Here is a 9650-nt window from a genome sequence, read left to right on the forward strand (position 1 = left end):
AATTTGAAATGGTCAAACCTAAAAAAACAGGGGGAGAACAGACAGTTTTCCATAAAACTGAAGGAATCCAAGGAGGTCTCTGAGCTGGGCAGTCAACCCTAGTTTATTTACCATTGCTGTGGAAACTATGAGGAACTGTAGAAAAAAAATGTCCTGAAGAGTAGTGAGGAGGGGTTTCAAAGGGAGGGAGTTGAGCTGGTAATTGAACAACAAAACAGCCTCGGGAATTCGTGTCTGCAAAAGGATGAGCAGAGCTGAACAGGCACAGCCCTTGGATCCAGGGTAGCCAGTGTTCAGGAGACAAGGCCTGGGGCTCGCTCTGTGGTGAACCCTCTCTGGTCAGAGGAACAAACCAAACAAGAGCAGCGAGGGGTAGAAACCAAGACCTGGTGTTTTCACAAAGGCCTGATCTGGGGTCTTATATTTCTACCTCAGATTGAGGAGGGGCTGAAAAGACAGGGAGGAGGATAGGAGCTCAGAGGACAGGGAGTAGTTCTGTGTCAAAGCAAAGTGAAAGATTCTGCTCATGAAAGTTATTGAGATAGTAAAGAGAATTGTGAAGAAGTGATAAAATGGCAAATAACAAGGAAAGTACACCTATTTCCCCTTTGCTTCTCTTTCATATGAGAGAGATGCTCAGTGAAGAAGTTAACAAGCTTGAAAGTAATCAAAGAAAAGTCTTCTATTAGCTTGCTAGGCAGGTGATTTTTTTCTTTCTTTCTGCTAGTATCTGTGAACTCTGAATACTGATAAACTATGAAAAGGCTACTGACACGCAGCTGAGCCTGGGGGGGGCCGTATCAGATTATAAGAGGGGCACTAGTCACATTGTGCCATCATTTTAGTTCTTTATTCAGAGACAGAAAGCAAAAATCTGTATCCTTGTCCCCTCCTGGGCTTTTCAGGTTCTATTTCACATCCTCATGTGAAATAGAGGCAAGACACCTGTCGTGTGAGCTTTGGAATATGGCTGTGGCTGGCACTTAACCCCTCTTTTCACAACAGGTATCTGCTCTCCGTGCACCAGTGGCCTAATTGCATGCATACATGTTGACACAGGGTGGAAAGAAGAAAGTCTTTAGTTAAGCAATTAGTTGCTGCCAATGCAGGCCCTGCCACAGGATAATTGAGCGCCATTAAGTAATGTTTGGTTCTGAAATGTAGCAATTATCTCGGTAATTGCAAGGACGTTCCTTGAATTCTAACCCATTTTATTGACGTGTTGAGTGTTTCTGCTCCCATCTAAGCTGCTGGAGTGCCTGGTGTGAGACAGCGGGGAAGCGAGCAGGGAGGAGGAAGGAAGTGTGTTCTCTGGGAGAGCCTGCCAAGAGCCAAAATTTGGTGGTGCTTTTTGTGTTGCAAGCACCTGGTATTGAGCTGGCTTCACCCTGTTCAAGTCAAGACCTCTCAGCCTGAGCAGTGGGATCTTCCCCCTTCCCAAGATCAAAGCAGAGATGCGGTAGTGGATCATACTCCATCTGGGCTAGTGTTTGACCTTGCCAGGTCTCTGTCTCCTTTCAGATGTGCAAGTCATTCTTGCACAGCACCAGCTTGCTTCTAATCTTGAAGCTTTGTGGTCCAATGTCTCTCTTCGGCCAGGAGTCATCTGAGCTCCAAGGGGATGGGATTGGCCACTAGAGGGTAGCACAATTAAAAGCATAAGGAAGTCTAATTTCTCGAAGTCGGACGGCCGTGCTGGGGGATGCACAGCAGGGATGGTCATGCCTCCAGGCTACCTGCTGTCCAATGGATAGGGCAGTGCAGGAGCAGAAGCAAGCTCATGGTGAGGAGAGGACTTGCCACAGTGAAGCAGAAGCACATGGCAGCAGAAGAAGAGCAGGATTCCTACTGCTTCTGCTCTTCCTGGCCACCATCCTCTTTGCTCCCTCCTCACCAGAGTCCAGGGTCCTAAAGGAGCATTTTGGCTTGGCTCTGCTGTTGGCTTAATGTAATTTCTTGATCCGTGGCTCTGACCCTAAGCTTAGAGCTGGGATACCACCATGACAGATGGACAATAACAAGGTCTTTCTCTGTTTTTTGAGTTAATGCATCTATAAGAGACTTATTGGGTTAAAAATACTAGAGTACATACTGTTCTTCTCGTGGCCTTTGCTGGCATGTACGAAGTGCTATGCATACTAGTAGATCAGAATGTAAAAGGTTTTTAAAATCACACTACTGTATGAATGGAGAGAAATGAGTGGTGGGTCACAGAGGAACCAAGATTTTAATTTTAAAGCATGCCTCTGGAGCCAAAGGTCAGAGTAGAGCCATCCTCCCTTGAACAAAATCCCCACCACAACACTGTATTAACATGATACTTGAAAATGCAGCTGCGCTCTCGGGTTAAAGTCCTGGCTGTGCAGAGAGCACACTCCGGCAGGATCAGTTTCAAGGATGGAGAAATGTGGTGTCTGACGCACACTAAAATGTCTGTCTCCTGATCCCCTGTGCAGCAATGCATCAAGCACGTCTTGAAACGTGGGCTCTGCCAGCTGCCAGCACGCGCCAGGGACAGGGGGCTAGCTACAATGTTAATGTAGTTAATTGGGGATGTGGAGAAGCCTGTGAAGGAGAAGGCAAATACTTTTCTTATAGTCGTGTGGCTCATTAGAGCAATTGCATGGCACTGGCAGGGTGAAAGAGCTTTTTCTCTTCAAGGGTATTTGTAGCATGCCAAGAAGCCTTGTTGCTTCACGGGGGTCACGATGACGTTTCCTTGCTGTGTTTTGGGCAGCATTGGGCCACAAGCAGGTGCACTGCAATAGCACAGTGCAGTGTTATGACACTGCTGTGAAAGAATCCAAGTGACTTAAGGTAGAAATTTCTGATTGCGTAGAAAAGCGCCAACTTGAAACTGATCCTCACTAGTTTCAGGATATCACTGGGGTAGCAAGACAGAAGAGCACAGAGTGCTTGTTTAACTGTGAATATGCCTTTGTAACTTGTGGGACAAACTATGGTCTTTGTGCCGTGTCTGCCCATTTTAAACCAAAAGATTTATTCACCAAACTGAGACCCATCAGGTTAATGTATCTTCAAAGGTCGTTGCTGGTCAGCTGTCACCAAGGAAAGCTTAATCTGCTTTTCCCAGAGTACCCTAAATGTGAAGTGACTCTCTGCCTACTCTCACACACACCAGTTAACCTCTAGGAATCCTTGCAGTATTGTGTTTTATACTATTCCCTTCTCAGATACATAATCCCCTCGGAGCAGTGGGGGAGGCCATGTTTGACCCCCACCTTGTTTTACAGGCTGCCAGGTGATCTGGGGCTCTTGAGTTTGTGCTTTGGAGAGGAGTGTCTGCGTGTGTGCAAGGTTATAGTCATGTCTACAGTGAGGGTCATTGCCTTCTGGAAGAAAGATATCTGTCTTAGAGACATGGGCCAGGAGGAAATGGACCTTGAATGCACAAACTCCTCAGGAACTAAGAAGCACATTTGTCCTGTGCCTTCTCTAGTAGCTTCCAGCTCCCCTGTGCCTCTTTCTGCATTGCTTTGGGATGGTACTATATGGGCAGGACTGCCCAGGGTTGGCCAGTAAAGATCAGGAGGCTCTGGAGTGCCTTACTGAAGGAAATGAACATTCACCAGCTGGCTGCATGGGTGTGAACCATTCCCTCTGGATATTTGAAGCATGAGCAAGTACAGTAGTGTGCTGAAGCTGAGTGTGTTGGCTTTTTCTTTGTTGCCTTAGGGAACAAAGAAGTCTCTCATTAGCCCTCGGGTGGCCTGGTGTGGGCTCTGTATTCCGGGTGGCAAAGTGTTCCCCTGGCCTGACCCTGACCCTGGAGTGCAATGGGAGGAAGATGACTGGGAGGGGGAGCGCATGGGGGCTATTTTTGTTCCCATATCACTATCTAGTTAGACTCCAAGATGCTGTCCTTCACTGCTGTCTGCTGCCTCGCTTGCTCTGTGGCTCTCAAGTGTTTATCATTGACAGGCTGTGAGCAGATGGACTGGCGAGAAGAGATAAATTTGACCCAAGAAGATGTCATTTGAGGAACAGCTGAGGCTAGTGTTTCACCAGATGTCCCAGCTTTAACCCATTAGCAACTTCAAGGAACCCAGCATAGTCAATGGCTTAAACACACTCCATTACTACACAGGCAGGGCACAAAGGCTATTGTTACAATTTGCACAATAAGCAGATATTCCAGGTTTTTTCAAAGGGGTGCCATGAACTCGAGCCCAATAGGGATGTGCAGTAGTGATGTGTACCATGGTCCTCTGCAAGCTTGGCTCGAACAGCTAGAGTTGGTCAAAATGTTACCCTTTTAGTGCTAAATGACTCTGCTGGTGTGTGAACCAGCAGATACCATGTTATGACAATACTGACAAATGCTCACAAAGGCATCTGTGTGATTGGGGCAGCCAGTTTTCCCCTTACGGCTCTGTATTGCGTGTCCCAAGAGGCACTGCTGCTTCTGCTGCCAGATTAAATGTGTAAGCATGTGCGTGGTGGCAGTGTACCCTGGGCTGTGACAGTGTGGGCTGATCACTATCAGATTGTGCCTAGGAAATACTGCAGAGTGGTGAGCAAGCCCACGTGAGTGGGTGGACACGCACACAGCCACTGAGCGAGAACATTACACAGTTGTACAGATCCCTTTCCAGCATCCTCGATGGAGAGCACGCCCAGCACTGAGCACCAATGTCTCTGCATCTACACCCAGCGTTTCTGTAATTCTACCTGTGTGGTCTTCCAGGAGGGATTGTCGTCTGACATTCAGATAAATTTAACAAACAACATTTAAACTGGTAAAAGAAAGTAGTGGCTATAAGGTCATTCCTTAGTGTAGAGATGTGAGATTTATGGATATTCGAGCCAGTGAGACAAGCTGACTGTGACCTGATCAGGAGAGTATCCCCCACAGTGGCAGTATCCCCCAACATCCACTAATGGCTTTATGTTTGTTTGTTGGAGGTGACTTTAACACTGGTTTTGCTGGTGCGGCAGCTGCTGCGCTGGGACACAGCATCCAAGGTTGACGGGACACCGTCAGGTGTCTGTTATTTGCCCATGCAACTTCTTGTTGTCAGAATTGTGAAGAGCTGAGCATCTTGGGGTAGTTTCCTATGTATAGTCTGAAAAAGACCAAGTTTACAGTGTCGTATTAAATCCCAGCTTGTCACCTTTAGTTCTGATGAATCCACTTCCATGTATGCTCCCAACTGACAAAGCCAGAAAGCCAGGGGAGCACCTTCTCATTAACTGATGTTTGTTAATGGGTGTTTTCTACCCCAGGCAAAACTGAGTCTAATCAAACTGCTCTCTTCAAATTAATTGCCTTGCTAAAGGTCTGATCTGGGAGGTGGAAGAACAACTCCTCTCCCTTTATCTGGGAGAGTGTGAGGGAGTGTTTGGCACTGCTTCAAATGCAGTACCCCCTCTTGCTGGTTCTCTACTGTGATTCTGGGGAAGTTACAGGTTCAAATTTACCTCTGTCTTTCCTCTAAAGCCCCGGAATGGAGCATCGCTCTTGGAAGCAGTCCGTGCACTTTTCTACCAAATTTTGTAAGATATTTAGGGCCAGGTTTTCAGCCGGTATAGACCAATGTCCTTAGATCCCCATAAATCTGTCCTTTCCCCACTGAAGCAATGCCATATATTTTTTGACATATTCCTACTCAGTTGGGAGGATGTTGACACTGAAGTCAGGGGCTAATGTGTGGCAACAGTGTCTTTCCCTTGCAACCAGTTTAATTCAGGATTCTTCAGGGAAACCACTCCTGGGCTTGATCGCAGATCTGAGAGCTCCCTACTGCAAGGATTGCACTGCAGACAATTTTTGTACTCCAAAGGCTTGGCTGTAAATGCCAGCATTTACACAAGCTGCCCAGCTGCTTTTGGATGTGTGTGCTGTTTACATGCAGACTCCAGCTGGTTGCTAGAGTAGGATTTAGCCTGGCAGGATCTGTTGGGAAAAAGCTTCCCTCTGCTACAGAGATAGGTCAGTGTCTGTGTTGCTAGCAGGAGAAGCTGGCTGGTTTTATCACCCTGAGACTTGAGTTCTGGACAAGAAAAGTCACAAAATCTGCCCCAGAAAGGCAAAGGAGTTAGTAGTGTTAATCTACACAAGAGATGCTGGGAATCCCAGTGCTGAGTATTCGATGCCTCTGCTGCACTTGCAGTGACAGCTCCATTGTGACTTGGGAGGGCAAGTGAAAACTGAAGTACAGAAAGCAAGAAATCCCTCTTTCTGTCCTAGCAATTATGATTTTGGCCATAAAATGGTCTCTTTTCCTAGGAGATCACCTCCTACCAACTCTCCCTGTCTCTTTGGGTGTTACTGGTTGTCTTCAAAGTGAAGATACAATATTTAGAGTTTATTGGAAATAGTGCTCGGATAGGCCAAACTAGAAGCTGTTCTACGTACTGGGCTGGGGAATCCAACACCACTGCAGACTGACCTTTTCAGGCTGTCCATATGTGAGTGGGTGTTTTAAATAACATTTTATTGGCATTTAATTCAATGTTTTGTTCAAGAAGGATTTTCTACTCCTCCTACTTCTCTCCCCCCTCCCCAGAGTGCTGGGAAGTTCATCCCAGAAGCAAATGAGAGACTGGAAGATGTATGTCTCTTGGGGTTTTTTGAGTACTGATAAGAATTGCGGAAAGTCCCATAGGTGTGCATTTTCCTTCATTACTCAATCAGACTTGGCGTTAATATTTCTTAGGAACCTGCCTCTCTCTGTGTCTTGTTTCATGCAGTTTGATTGTTATGACATGTACAGTAGCTGAAATTTAAAATCCATTGAACTGGGGCCAATATTTTCTCAATGGCCACTGATTGGGAATTCTGTGACTTTTTAGATACCTGTTGTGAATGGTTCATCCCTGCCTTTCCAGAGGAGCTGAGATTCGTGAGTGCTCTGAAATAGATCATGATATGCTCCTAGGTTAGCACTTTTAAAGAGATCTGTGGAACAGCTCTGTCATGCAATCTCGTTTATTCTACTGCCTAGTAATTGTTAATGGGAATTTTCTTTGCAGAGGAAGCGAGTATTTTGTCAGAACAAAAATTGCTGAGGCTTATCATCTTCTTTCTGATTAGGTTCATCAGTCAATGTTTTCTGATTAGAAAAGGAAGAATGTGTTGGATATGCTACATTTAGGAAAAGATGTAAACTTTTTGATGCAAGATGTAAACTTTTTGTTTTACAGTGTTGCATGAGAAAATGTGGATTTGTTTTATGTGTGTGTGGGTATTATTTCTTTTTTAATCAAGAGCAAAGAAAGTGAATAAGATGTCTTCCCTCATTTCACTGAACAAAAGTGTTACCCTTTCAGTATTTTAAATGCAAAGCCCATGCTATGCGACAGAGCAATGTTTCCTTCTTGGTGGTGAGTGTAAATGAGAAGCCACTGATGCTGCAATAAGAGACAGATCCTGCAATGGCAGAACAGATTAACTGCCTGCTGACATCATGTGTGCTGTCTTCTGGGCAAGGTGCCTTGCTTGCCCTTCAGTCCATGCACTCCTTCAACCTACGTGGCATGGATGCAAACCCACATGTGGGCTGTGGCTTCAGGTGACCTTCTGGGAGCAGTGGGAAGAGAAATCAGTGCCTCATGCTGTCCCTTAGCATGCACCATCCTGCAGTGCCAATGGCACAGTCACATTTTGTCTGCCCCTGTACCTCCTCCCTCCTTGCAGCAATACCAGGTGATGAGAGAACCACTCATAGAAATGTCCCAAAGTCCCAGAGCTGCTGAGGTCGGTGGTCCTGTGAGTTCTAGCCAACATGTTGATGTGCTAGTGAGCTCAGGTGGCTACACAGCCCCTTGCCTTGCTGGGGAGCACATGGCATTTGGCCTGGCCTAGGGGTCAGCCGGCACTGAGAGGAGCAGTTGATTTCCAGAGCAGCCTTTATGGGAGATGCAGCCCAGGGAATGGCTGGGTTCATGTCCGGGACGGCTCTTGGGGGTTCACTGCAGGCCAGGCGGGAGGAAGTCACCGCTGCTGCCTGGCTTAGATCTTCCAAAACTGCTGAAGGCAGAAAGGCAAAGAAGCAGCAGACAGCAAAGGAAAGATTAATTGGCCAGCTGCCTGAAGGGCTGGTTGGGGTTGTATTTCTTGTTCTTACCCTTGCAAATTTCTGCAGGATTGTAAATCTTGAGCTGCTTCCCAAATGGGGAGACTTCAGGTGTGTTTTTCTAAATAAGCAAACCTGAGCACACTTAAGTTCTTTGACTCAACACACAGGAATTCCCATTGGCTTTATTACATGCTGACAAGTGTGCTGGGGAAAGCAGAACAGATCAATGGCTGTGTTTGAAGCGGGCCATAAATCACTCATGACACCAGGCAGCAGATTGACTGACTCGCCTTGTTCCTCCTCCCTTCTCAGCACACCAGCGTTGACCCCGGCTTGCCACCGAGCCGCAGGGAGAGATGCCCGTGATTAATGCTGCAAATGAAACCCTGGCAGCAGGCAAGCTTGAGCCAAAGGCCTCTGCAGGGAAAAGTCAGAGGACAGCCGTGCGAGTCAGACAAGGAATACATTTAAATGGGTTAAATCCTCCCCAGCTCCCAGCACCACTGGGTCCATGGTATACCCGCTCTTCTCTCGGTGCCCCCACGAAATCCTAGCTTTACATGAATGTCTGTCCCTGCCCCAAACACGTTGTGAGAGCGTTTAACGTCATGGGTTGAGCAATGACGATGTTAAAGCTGCAAATTGGACGGGAGGGTTTCTGATGCCAGACGTGGGAATTTGGCCTCTGACGCATTTTGACTTTTCGGAAGGAGCCGAGATGGGCAGATGGTTTTGAATTTAATACTTTCTTTGCTGGAAATTGTAGCCTTGGGGTGATAGAAAATCAGACATAGCCCTGGTCTAGACAGGAGAGGGGTGTGAGAACCTCCAGAGTGCCAAGCACTCTCCTCCCCTTCCCCTGTGTGCCAGGGCTGGCGTGGGAAGCGAGGGACAATAAGAAAAACTGCTGGAAAAATCATACCATTCTTGTTTGAAGATTTCAGACCGCTCTTTTGTTTTTACTGATAGATTGAGATCAAAATTAGGGAAATTATAATTTAAAAAATTAAAGCAATAGAAAGTGCAGCCACTCATCCAGTTTGGTTGAAACCTTTCTTTTTGGTGGGAGGAGAGAATAAGAAAGACCTGGATTCTTCATCCAAATTGAAAAATAAACCCTCCTCCAGTTTCAGCAGTGATTTGTCACTTCACTTTGGAGCTGCCTTTGTGGAAGAAACAGTTAAGCAACTAAAAGAAACCCATCCCTGCACACACAGATCTTGCTCCTTCCATGGGAGCACAGGATACTGGGAGTGTCTTGTGCTTGTAGATAAGAGACAAGATGCCAGGGCTGTGGGTCTGCCCACAGGCAAAATCTTAATTAAAAATTATCTATGTTATATCAAATATTTTTCTGAAATTTTTCAAAGTTGTTTCCATGTCTTGTGCTAAAAAGAAATCAAGGGAATATTTTGCGGAATCCTGACATTCACACTTTTATCATCTAAATGCTTTTTTTCTTCTAAAAAGATCCAAGCCCTGTGCCCATGAAGCGTTTGGTAAATAAGAAACATTGACAGAAAATTCTTTTTTTTTTTTTTTAATAAGTCAATAAGAACTGTAGGAGAAGCAGGAAATGCCATTCATGATAGCATCTTCAAGCTTTTC

This window comes from Chiroxiphia lanceolata, chromosome 10 (genome assembly GCF_009829145.1).
Source record: "Chiroxiphia lanceolata isolate bChiLan1 chromosome 10, bChiLan1.pri, whole genome shotgun sequence".
NCBI classification, from domain to species: domain Eukaryota; kingdom Metazoa; phylum Chordata; class Aves; order Passeriformes; family Pipridae; genus Chiroxiphia; species Chiroxiphia lanceolata.